The sequence below is a fragment of the Schistocerca americana genome, chromosome 2 (assembly GCF_021461395.2).
Source record: "Schistocerca americana isolate TAMUIC-IGC-003095 chromosome 2, iqSchAmer2.1, whole genome shotgun sequence".
Lineage (NCBI taxonomy): Eukaryota > Metazoa > Arthropoda > Insecta > Orthoptera > Acrididae > Schistocerca > Schistocerca americana.
The window spans coordinates 445,669,466-445,682,820 of NC_060120.1; the positions used below are offsets into that span (position 1 = coordinate 445,669,466).

At 37.9% G+C, this 13,355-nt stretch overlaps 1 protein-coding gene across 1 annotated transcript in view; it reads left to right on the plus strand.

The window, feature by feature from the left end:
• The window catches only part of LOC124595916 (N-acylneuraminate cytidylyltransferase), a 52,924-nt gene that overhangs the window by 4,185 nt on the left and 35,384 nt on the right, over positions 1-13,355 (plus strand). The window lies entirely within an intron of this gene.

The window sequence follows — 13,355 nt, forward strand, 5'->3', positions numbered from 1 at the left end:
GGGTTTCCAACACAGCTACCAAAATATCTAGCATAACACCTGCAAAAACACAAATACCAGTATACTGACTTAACTCAATGAAATTAGGACAACTACGGGGAAAAAGAGGGTTTTGGGCAGGGTCAAACTAAAATTCAATAATTGGGGTTGGGGGGGGGGGGGGGGGGAAGAATCACTCAAGTCTGCCAGAAAATAAAACCCAACAAAACGCATCATAAGATCATGATATCCCAATGTTTTCCTATATAGCCCAACCCTAGACCAAGATGCCAATAAACCCTTCCCACAACTACAAAGGTTCACCTCTGTAGCTCAAACCTAGAATAAGACACCAATAATCAACTCCCCCCATGCACGCACGCACACACACACACACAACTACAAAAGCTGGTATCCCAATCTCTTGTTCATTTATATAACCCCACACGAGAGTAAAAGTGGCTTTTCCATTGCATGTTGCAGTTCGCCCTGTCTGGGGTGAATTCTGAGACGTGAAAATGTTGAATGATAAATCACATAGAACAAGATGGTAGAACCTATGAGTAAATAGTTTTCAATACCTCATAAATGGTAAATGTTCTTTTTTTAACTAAATCATAGGAGAATGTAGACAAAGCATTGTTTTTTAATGAAATCATAGGAGAAGGTAGGTGGATCAGTGTTTGTTATTAAATGAGCCATATGTTTAACATAGTAATAAACATTGAGCCACCCACCTTCTCCAGTGATTTAACTAAAAAAAATGATCCACTGAGTCAGTGATATGCAGGCACTTAAGAGTACAGTTTAAATATTACGATTTATTCTGTTTTATCAAACACAAGGCAGCTCAACGGCATCACACAATACATGGCGCCACAGCGCAACTACGTCATGGGTCAAAGCAGACAGGTGGTATCTGATAACCAAGTATACTGAACACAAGTGTGTAGGACTTGTCAGCTATATCACAGATATATTATTTACATATATGTAAAACACATACAAACAGGGATTGTATTAGGCAAGCATAAGACAGGAAGTCGACCATGATGCTTCCAGTGGTACATTTCAAGCATTCGCCTTAGTAATCTGGGAAAAATGTGGGAAACCCACATTTTGCTCCCTGCAATTCTTTCTGTGCTATGTTAAGAATTTCAAAGTGTGCCTTGCCCTCAACATTGTCAAAAGCTTTCTCTATATCTAAAAGTGCTGTGAACATACATCTGCCTGCCTCATAAATCATGCATACCAGGTACACTAGCTTTGGGTAAAAGTCTAGAGTAGGGCCAGTAGCATACTTAAGTGTTTCATGCAGGAATGTTATCAGCATTTGCGTGAGGTATGATGTGAACAAAAGGTGTATCAGCTGTTTGCGTTAAATAGTCAACGAGAGAGCAGCTGACATAAGACGTGTTTCCAAATAATACATTCAGAAGAAAGATTGAAACTTTGCTGTAATCAAGGATTATAAATTTAATTGCTTCTTGTTTGAGTCACAGCCATTCAAACTCTGCTAGTATCTGCAAAGCAGAGACAATGTCACAACCCATGATATATTCTAAAAGGCAGTGAGAAATTTCTTTGCTCTGTGTTGCTGCGCAATCAATCTGCATAAATCATGGGACAAGGTGGGTGGCTCAGTGTTTTTTTTAAATTTAATATTGGAGAAGGTAGGTAGTTCAGTGTTTATTAATATATTGAACATGCATCTATATTATTAATAAACATTGATTCACCTATCTTCTCCTACTATTGAATTAAAAACCATTCATCCGTGTACTCCAAGTGGTGGCTTGTGCTGCATTTCCAGATGATTCCATCCACACAAACCTTTGATTCTTTAAGAGTCATTTTACAACCACATTTGACTGATATATTTGCATGTTTCTGCAACTAATCCACGAGACATGCACCAACAGACATTGTCGCCGCACGTAACTAAATTGCACAAATCAGTGCACTTTATAGCACTCATTGCCATAAACCACAAAATATTTCTCTCAAAACTCACTAATACATAATACATTGCCTCTCTTCTTGCCTCTCAATTGTTACACAAAGAATCATCCCATTGGCTGCGCAAAACTGAGGTGTTGAAGATGTATGAGCAGTAGATAACCACTGTCGTGACTGCTGCTGGCCCTTGTCTTGACTTTAGCGCAGTTTGGCTGTGGTATGTTGCCACAAATATATCATATATATCATTACTTTTGAGAGATTTATCGTCTACTTCAGGTACCGTGAGCCGCTCGGGGTAAGTGCGCGGTCTGAGGTATCTTGTCACGTTGTCAGAGGTTAGAGTCCTCCCTCAGGCATGGGTGTGTGTGTTGTCCTTAGTGTAGGTCAGTTTAAGTTAGATTAAGTAGTGTGACTTATGGACTGATGACCTCAGCAGTGTGGTCCCATAAGACCTTACCACAAATTTTCAGGTACCATGTTTTGATGTACATCTTTCAGCAAACTGTCAAAATTTTCTCTCAGTATCACATCTTCCAACTCCTCTTCACCTACTCGCAACTGTTTTGCAACTACGTGCATGACAAGCATAGGGCCCAAGCCATTGCAGTACTTCTTCCTTTCCTGTGCTGCACTCTAACTCTTTGACTGTATCTTTTCTCTGACATATTCTCTAGGACAAACTACTGATGATATGATTTGCTCGTATAACTTTGAGTTTCTACTGTATTCCTTTTTTCCTGTTTGAGCCATAATTGCTTAAAACTTTCCATGAAACTCTCTAAGGTCTCTTGTTCTTTCAAGTTATCAGAGTCCCACCTGCTTAATTTCCTACCTTTTTGCAGTTTCTTCAGTTTTGATCTGCTGTTGGTAATCATTAAATTATGGTCCTATTACACATTTTCCACTGGAAATGTTTTACAGTTTAAAATATAATCTTGAAATCTCTGTCTTGGGTCATTCTACATCAAGGAGATCAGGGGTTGACCATCCCCATATCTAATGAAATTTGGTGTGAAGGTTGTATATGGTCTTGGATGGTTGTATACCAAATTTCAGTCCAATATCTTCAGTGGTTGAATTTTTAGGGGCTTTTAAAGAGAGACTACTCATCTTCGCATCACGTACGGAGGTGCAAATGTGCCAAGTTTGGTAGGCTTCTTTAAAAGTTCTAGAAAATCTTTGGTCATTTGCTTTAATGTACATAGACAACTTCAAAAATCAGGGATTTAGCCACACCTAAATAAAAATGAAAGCCTCTAAAGTGGCCAAAAAATTTGTCGCGGTATTCTGAGAGCCAAGGTTTGACCAACCACTGCTACTTTTCATATGAACCAATCGCAAAAAAACTTCAGAGGGTTATACCTGCCTGTGATTTTTATGTATTGGACAAATTTAATTATCATTGGATGCCTAGATGAAAAGATATGCTTCTCCAAAGTTGGCCAAAATTTTCTACATACAAATTTTAGAGTATTTTTGGGGGGCAGTATCTCAACTGTGTCTTTTCAATACTTTTTTTTCCTTCCCACTGCTGAAAAGAGCATGCTTTAAGCTTTCCAAACTATATTGTTTAATTTCTGGGTTGTGTATTTTGATGAGTAAGCATATGTTTTAAAAGTTGTTATTTTAGTACTTTGAGAGGATTGCAAAGTGAAATATTTTGATTATTAGGTCCCATAATTAATTTTTTTATTCTTGTATATAAAACAGTTTCAAACATAATTTAACACATTTAATAAAAACAAGTATATTACACAATACAGCAAATGTGGAAAACAAAAATACTAAAGAGTCGAAGGCATGAACTGTGAATGCTGTAGCATCACTGGAAACTCTGATTACAATTAACTAGCTTAAATTGATGATTTCTCTTGTTCCAAGATTTGTATGTCCCATGGCAAACCTTGTTTCTTTATCAGGATGAATTTTTTCAGTCTCTTCTTTTGGTACATAAAAAAACTTTATGCCTGGAATATTAACATCACAGAATTTGAATAAATCATATTGAGTCAATATTTGAAATACGTAACCCACTTCCAAACCATAACCAAAAATTTTTTTTCCGCTTTCAACACTACTGAGTCAATATTTGCTTATGTAAGGGCCTTTGCAGACTAGCATCGGCTGCTAGTCTTTTTGCTATTCCCCCAATGATTTACCATGGCATGTTCCAAAAAAAAATTCGATTTAGCAGAGATACCAAAATTCTTTTCATGCAGACATAAATTGATGAAATTTTTGAAATTCATACACTGATCAGATGAACCATTACTGAAGTAATAAATGTTTCAATCTTTGTCTTTAAATATGCTGTTAATTTTATTTGAAAGGCATGAACAGTAGTGGTTTCATGACAGAGACAGTTGCTGATCATACAAATGTTAATATTCTGATGACATTCTTTGCCACTAAAATAGACAACGAGTGGATGTAATGTGAACCGACTATTCTCCAAATGAAATCCTTGCACCGCATCTTTAACAACAAATGAATAAGTCTCAGCAAAATCCATCAATATAATTAATTCTTTTTCTATAAGATTTCTTTTTAGTTGCTGAAGGTATAAACTTTGGTGTTTTGACACAAAGTGATGGCTTCTTAAACCAGTAATTTTCAAAATTGGTGCCTCCATGAAATCTTAAACAGTTGTCTGACATGTCTCTCATGTATCTCTCTCAGTATGTACCCATTGCTTGTATTCCATTGTTTCTTCAGGGTCAAAGTCTTTAAAAGCATCCTGAAGAAAAGCCTCTAGTTGTATTTTTCCTGGACATTCCTCACAGTTTTGCAGCATACAATCATTTGATTCCAAACTGCATACAGTTTTTTCCATCAAATCCTTGTAGTCAATTGCACTAGTTTATTAAATCAGGCACTTCCACCAAGATATTTTGCGACGTCCGTTGTTAAACCAAACACACAGTTGAAATACGTTGTTAATAACATTGAAGAAAAGGTAAACGACATCAGTAAATTTGACTTTGTTATTGTTCTGGCTGGAACAAATGATGTATTATCAGATATCAAGGATTACCAATGCACTGTGAATATGGTACTCAAAAAATCTATGAACACTAAAGTGATTCTGTGCACAGTACCATACAGATATGACAGGGCGGAATGGAATGACAGAATATACAAAATGAACACGTTCTTGATGGAATATGTTGCCCAGTACAGTGACGCTAAGGTACTGGATGTAAATCTCTTTTTAAGGAGGACTGATTATACAAAGCATGGACTACATTTGGTGCTGAAGGGAAAGGAAAAACTATGCAGAAACCTTCATTATTCAGCCATGATTCAGCCCACCACAGAGTCACTGATCTCTGTTAACTGATTGCAACAGGCAGATCAGTCACTCAACGAAACTGTATGCTTACAATATGGGAAAATAACAGAAGACAAAACCAAAAATTTAAAGTAAATATGCATACCATGGAATGAACAAGTGACAAGGAAGCAACACAGAAGACAGCACCATCACAGTATATGAAAATAACAGAAGAAGAACCCAAAAAATTTAGAGTAAATTTGCCTTCAGTGGAACCAACAAATGGCAGGGGATCAGCACAGAAGACAATATCACCATGTAAAAAGACTGAGGAGGAAGCCCTACCAGAGCGAACAGAAATTAGAAACAACAGATCACGACGAAGCACCAGGCAGAAGTTAGCATCCAAACAACATATGAAAGATTTTTTTATGGCCCAATCCACTGTAGAAGAAAACAACCAAGGAGTCCAAGACCCCCAGGAGCTGAAAATCAGGCCAGAAATGAAAAGACTGGAGTCTACTCTTCAAAGAAGTAACCAAGCAAGAAACATACCTCTCATAAAACTGAATAATTCTTTAACTCTCCTATATCATAATGTACAGGGCTTAACCAATAAGCTATATGAGCTAGAGGTCCTTTTGAATGGCTCATTGAAGAAGATTTCTATCATGTGTGTAACTGAACACTGGCTACAAGAACTACAAAAATGTGCAGTTGAGATTTCAGACTTCCAGTTGGCTAGCAGCTTTTGCTGGGGAACATACAGAGGGGGGTGGAACATGTATATATGTAAGAACAGGTATTAAATCAAAGGCAATTAGGCTTAAAAATGTCTGCTGTATTGAAACGATTTGGAGTATTGTTTATGTGAACTGAGAGTTAGTAAAATTATAATTGCATGTATATATAGGTCCCCATCTGGTAATTTTGAATTATTCTCTGAAAATTTGGGAAATCTTTTGAACTATCTAAACTGCCTGCACAAAATACATAATTGTGCTCGGGGATTTCAATATTAATTTAAAGGACAGCTGTAAAAAAGGGCAAAAACTTGTTAATCTAATAAAAACATACAATATGAACATGTGTGTAGAAGATATCACCAGATACAGCAGCAAATGTAATATAGACCAAATATTCAGTGAAAAATCAAAAGGTGGCTTTATATTTGAGGTATTTGATACACGTTTCTCTGATCATCAAGCAGTTAAATTGACTTTTGATAAATCTCACGAGAAAAGTGACAACAGGAGATATATTGAGAAAAAATTAATGACAGCATTAGGGTCTTCAATCTAATATTAAAAAATGTAAATTGGGACATGGAAAGCAATAGTTCTGTGGATATGAAATTCAACAAGTTGTTCTCAAATTATAAATACCGCTACGATATTTCATTGTCTCTGAAGAAAATGAAAATAAGCAAGAAATTAAATTCATGGATAACAAGTGAAATCAAAGAATCGTCAGAAAGTCTTAGAATGCTATATAAGTGTGCAAAGCAAAATACTATCTTGAAACCATATGCCAAGTGTTATAGGAAAAAGCACAGGAAAGCTAAAATTGCTGCAAAAAGGAAGCACAATGATTCATATATCAGAAAGGGTAACAACAACATGAAATCTACGTGGAAAGTTATTAATAATCACACAGGCAAACATGAAAGTGCAAGTAATAAAATCATCATAAAACACAAAAATGAAGTTGTCGATGGTCCACTTCTAATAATTTAACGATCATTATATTAATGTAGCCCAAAACCAGATCACCACTAAATTTAATCCAAAGACAAAGATAACAACTCCAATAAATGAAAGAACAATGTACCTATATCCCGTAACACTCAGAGAAGTGCAGTTGGCTATCGGCAAGCTAAAGAGTAAAACGACCTGCAGATTTGATGGTATCCCTGACAAAATTATTAAATATAGTATCGACAATGTTGTCTCTCAGCTTGTGGACATATTCAGTGACTCCTTTGAAACTGATGTGTTTCCAAGTAAACTTAAGCAGTCAACAGTAATACCAATTTATAAAAGTAGTGACAAGTTTGACATTAAAAATTTCAGACCTCCATCATTATTATCTGTATTTTCAAACATAATTGAAAGAATAATGTATGACAGATTGCTAGACTTCCTAAACAAAAATAAAATTCTTGTGAATGCACAGAATGGTTTCAGAAAAGGCAAATCTACACAAACAGCTCTCTTCAATTTCCTAAAACTTGTGTACAAAGCTATTGAGGACAAGGAACTGATCTTTGGGTTGTTTTTGGACCTTTCCAAAGGTTTCAATCATATAAATCATAGCCTACTCCTGTTAAAACTGTATAATCATGGTGTCCGTGGTATTTCCTTTGAGTGGTTCAAGTCATATTTAACTGAAAGGAAACAAGGAGTACAAATTACTCAGGATGGAAATGTGTACCATTCTGAACATAAAAAAGTTAACTATGGGGTGCCCCAGGGCTCGGTATTGGGACCATTGTTATCCTTGATTTTTATTAATGACCTACCTCAACAGTTTTCAACAGCTGATACCATATTATTTGCTGATTATACCAGCTTCATTATAAAAGGGAAGAATGATTACAAGATGCAGCAAAAAATCGACAGAACAGTAGAAGTGGCAGTAAAATGGTTTAAAGATAACTGTCTAGTTGCCAATGACAAGAAAACTGTATGGATGAACTTCAACCATATAAGGAACAAAAATAGGGCCAGTGTAAAGTTCACTTTATCAACTAGCCATATTCAGCAAAAGAATCGCAAAATTTTTTTATGATTATGGGTGGATGAGTGTCTAAGATGGGAAAAACTTATAGAAACGCTTAACAAAAAATTAAGCAACTACTGTTACATATTAAGAGTGCTTAAAGATTGCTGCAATATCAGAACAGTGTTAAGTGTTTATTACGTATACGTACATAGTCTACTGAAGTATGGAATAGTGTTCTTGGGAAATACCTCTCTTGCAACAGTGTTTTAAGCTCCAAAAGAAAGCTGTCAGAGTAATAAGTGATGTTGCTTACAGAGCACCATGTAGTGGTATCTGTAAGTAATTAAAAATCATGACTTTACTATCTATATTTATATTTGAAAGCATATGCTTCATTAAAAAACATCAAGTTTCACCTTTGAATAGTGAGATCCACCATTATCAAACAAGGAACAGGGATTACTATTACAGGGATGTGCACAGAAAATCAATATATCAGGACAGTGCTGTTTACAAACCAAAAATTCTGTACAGTGCATTTCCAGATAGCATAAAAAATACAAAACAGTAATACATTCAAAAAAGAACTAAAAAACTACTAATAAACATCAGCTTTTACAGCATTAACGAATACCTGGAATTTTGCTCAAATCTGTAGATCTACTTCATAACTCTCTAAACAAAAGTTTGCAAACTCCTTTCACTTCTGGATGAAGTGTTTGGAACAAGCCAAACACTCTTTTTACGCTTAGTTCAGCATTCAAAAAAACAAAAAACAAAAATTGGATTTTCCCCACTGTAGTGTGTGTGTGTGTGTGTGTGTGTGTGTGTGTGTGTGTGTGTGTGTGTGACAAAACTAGCAATGTGCAGATGAATTTTCACTTTTGTTTCAGCAGGTAATGTCAAACTGACAAGATTTCCTCATTTATTGAGGGGGGGGGGGGGGGGGGGGGGGGGGAATTCCCCTTACAAGCAAAGAATCCCCAAATGTCAAACTTTTTTTGTTGAAGGTGGCAAAAATAGATAAAACTGCATTCAAATATAGCTCTACTTCAGTCATCTCGCAATATGAGCTGGTTCATCTTCCCTGTGAAATTGGTTGTGGATCCACGAGACCCTGGAGGTAGGCATCTTGTTCGTTCTTGGTTGCAAATTTTGTGTGAAAGCTTTCAAAATTCAATTTTGTTCATCCAGTTTGTCATTCAATACATTATTTCTTGCATCCAAAAAATGAAATCATGATCCAAATCATTACATATCATTGTCAAAATTGTGTAGCATGAGACTGAACAACATTTTTCTGATCATGTCTTCACTTACAAGGAGGTGGTCTGACTGTTTTTTTTTCTGGTACAAGGTCATTTTTTTTGGTTGACATACTCTTTGCCATGCAGTATGTCCATTTTTATTTTTCTCCCTGGAATAAGCACTTGGGTTTGCCTTTTTTCAGCCATGAGGCAGATTGCATAATGAATGTTGTTGTATCACTCAATGTGAAACAAAGCCCTGCCTTTGATGGGATAGGTGATGTTAGTGACTGGACTGGAGTAGATGGTGGTAGTAGTATATATGGGGCAGGTCTTGCTTCTAGGCCTATTACAGGGGTGTATCAAAGGCTACATCAGGATGGCAAGTTAGAGGCTCTTAGGTTCTCTACATCAGGAACAGTGGCTTGCTAAATTTGAGGTTTTTTCCCCGTGACAGTTCCCAGTTCAATGGTCCTTGTGAAAATTACGCTAGTACCAACACCAATGGAGCTGAAACTTGACAAAGTTTATGCAGATCGCTGTGGCACATTCTGTAAAAATTTCAACAAAACTGGAGATGATAGAACTGGGATCTCTACAGCACATGACATGAAATAATACTAAGTATTACTATTATTATTATTATTATTATTATTTTTTTTTTTTTTTTGCTTTCATTTTCTAATTTCCCATACCCACACTTGATTTTGTCTTGATAACCCCTGGCCCAAAGCTCCTTTATTTCTGCCAATATGCTTTACTAATCCTCTAAGTATAACCTGTCTATTTCTCTTTTTATATTTATGTAGCACACTGGTCTGGCAATAGGAAGGATAACAGTTCAAATCTCCATCCAGATTTAGGTTTTCCATTGTTCCCTAAATCACTCCAGTCAATGTCGGGATGGACCCTTTTCAGAAGGGCACTGCCAATTTCCTTTCCCATCCTTTCGTAATCGGAGTTCGTGCTCCACCTCAAATGACCGCAGTGTTGACGGTATGTTAAACTCTAATCTTCCTGTTCTCCTCCTTTTGAAATTATCTACTCACCTGATTAATCAGTCTAATGTTATGTGCTCTGAGCTGTAGATCACCAGATTTGGTTTTGCAAATGACAACATCCTCCTGAGTAGTCCCTGCCCAGAGGCAAGAGGATGCCATCATTAAGCCGTACAATAGAGCTGCATGTCCTCAATAAATAGAATGGCTGTAGTTTCTCATTTTCAGTTATCGGCAGTGCATAGCAAGGGCATTTGTGGCTAATGTTACAGTGCCAGATCAGTCAGTCATCCAGACCTTTACCCATGCAACTACTGACAGGGCTGCTACCTCTTTTCAGTAACTATATTGTCACGCAGAAGAAGGTGTGATTAGATGAATGATAAACACTAACGTCACTTAACGAAGGTTTATTCAGCACTTTCACTTACAAGAGCATGGAGTGAACTGCCTCTGGCTAGAACACATACATTATATTCACAGCTACAGAACACTCCAGTAAATGAGTCTTGACACTTGTAGACAGTTCTAGAATGTACTCGAACCGAATATAGAAATTAAAATAGTACAGTCCAGGTGAGTTTTGAACTCACGACCTTCCATTCAGCAGTTTAATATCATAACCACTACACCATGCTGCTACTCAGATTCTTCTGCGACATTGCTCCCTCCTTAAGAGAACAGCATCTTGATGTTACGTCATCCTAGTCCGGGAACGAGTCATCGGTCCTGCATACTCAGACTCCAAATGACTGTTGCTCGACCTGGCAGTGATCTTCATAGAACTTCTTTTGCTGCTGCACTCTTTGTCACCTTTCAGCTTGTTGCCTGAGCTTTGAATTTACGCTGGGTGGCAGGATCCTTGTAGGGCTTGATTTGAAGGATGTGAACCGTATCTCTGATCTTTCGTCATCTTGCATCGGGGTCGAAATCTTCAACTTCATAAGTAACATCAGACAACTGTCTTACAACCTTATAAGGTCCAAAGTAGCGCCTGAGGAGCTTCTCAGAGAGACCAACCTTCCGAACAGGACTGAAGATCCAGCCAGACGAGGTCACCAGGCTGGTAGACAACAGGGCAATGTCTCGCTTCATACCTTCTACAATCGTTTTCTTGAGCCTGCAGTGTGCAGACTTGATCTAACAGCTGAGCTTCCTCATCTCTGGTTAACACCTGGCTGATGTAGTCGTCGTCCATGTCATCAGGGTGTAATGGAAACAGTGTCCATCGTTGTAGTCGCCTCATGCCCATGCACCAGGTAAAGTGACGTAAATCCTGTGGTGTCTTGTGTGGCGGCATTGTAAGCAAATGTCACAAAAGGTAGCACCTCATCCCAGTTGCTCTGCTCGACATTGATGAACATTGATAGCTTGTCGGCAAAGGTCGTATTACGGCATTCAGTAAGCCTGTTAATTTGCGGATGGTAGGCAGTCATCATGTGATGAGTTATGCTGCACTGACGGTTTATCTCTGTCACAAGATTCGATTGAAAAACTTTCCCTTGATCCGTAATTAATGACCTTGGGGCACCCTGTTTTACTACAATGTCTTCCAAGATGAATTTGGCTATCTCGAATGTGTTGGCAGTTTTCACAGCTTTTGTAATGGCACAGCGTGTCAGATAATCAGTGCAAACAATAATCCATCTATTGCCACTAGCAGACGTTGGAAATCATCCGAGAAGGTCAATCCCAACATACTGGAAAGGCGTTTCGGTTGGTGGAATTTGCATGAGTCGGCCAGGTGGTTCTGAGGAACTGCCTTTCTCCTGGCACTCTGTACAGTGCGACACATAGTGATGGACACTCCTAAATAAATCTGGCCAGAAAAATCTCTTGCAGATTCTATCGTAGGTCTTAATAAATCCTAAATGTCCGGCCTCAGGTGTATCATGGAATTTCTGTATAACATCCAAGCGCATGTGTTTAGGAATCGCTGGTAGCCACCTCTTTCCAAATGGATCAAAGCTTTTCTTGCAAAGTAATCCATTAACTACCTTAATTTGTCCTTTCACATCCTCTGACCGATTTAAGGCAAGCATAATTTGAAATATCTTGGTGTCCTCCTCCTGCTCAGCAGAGAGATCCTGGAGTGCAGCGAGACAGTCACTATCTTCATCAAAGTCTTGATGGTCTTGCAAAGAGTTTCTTGAGAGACAGTCGGCATCTTGGTGTTTTCTTCCACTTTTGTACACTATGGTAACGTCATACTCTTGAAGACATAATGCCCACCTGGCGAGTCATCCTGTTGGATCCTTAAGACCTGTCAACCAACAAAGTGAGTGATGGTCTGTAACAACTGTGAATGGCCTTCCATAGAGATACTGTCAAAATTTGCATATGGCCCAGATCACAGCAAGACATTCTCTTTCTGTAGTTGAGTAGTTTCTCTCAGCTTTTGTAAGTGTCCTAGAAGCATAGGCTATAACCTTCTCTAATCCATCCGAAATTTGCACCAGAACAGCACCGATCCCATACCCAATGGCATCTGTGTGTAGTTCTGTAGGTGCTCTCTCATCATACAGACCAAGTACAGGGTCATTTATCAGAGCTTTTCGCATCACATCAAAAGAATCTTGTTGAGCACCACCGCAGATAAATTTAGCATTGGCTTTTAACAACTCTTGGAGTGGCCTGGCTTTGATAAGTCTTTGATAAAACGACAGTAATAAGAACACAAATCGAGGAAGCTTCTCACATCTCTAGTACTTTTAGGAATAGGAAATTCTGGTATTGATCTCACCTTTTCTGGGTCTGGACTCACGCCTTCGTTTGACACAATGTGTCGAAGTATTTTGATTTCTTTTGCTTCTAAGAGACACTATCTTGGATTAAGTTTCAGTCCGCCTTGTTGGAGACACTTAAGAATAGCCCTCAGTCTCTTTTATATGTTCATCAAATTTCTCTAAGAACACTATAATGTCATCTAAATACAAAGACACATCGTCCACTTCAGGTGGCTTAGAAGATTATCCATCATCCGTTCAAAAGTTGCTGGTGCATTACACAAACCGAACGGCATTATCTTAAACTCATCCAGGTCCTCAGGGGTGATGAATACAGTTTTCTCACGATCAGCCTCATCTACTTTGATTTGCCAGTATCCCAAGTACATGTCCGTGGTTGAGGGAAACTTATCCCCCTTCAGACAATCTAGTGCATCATCAATTC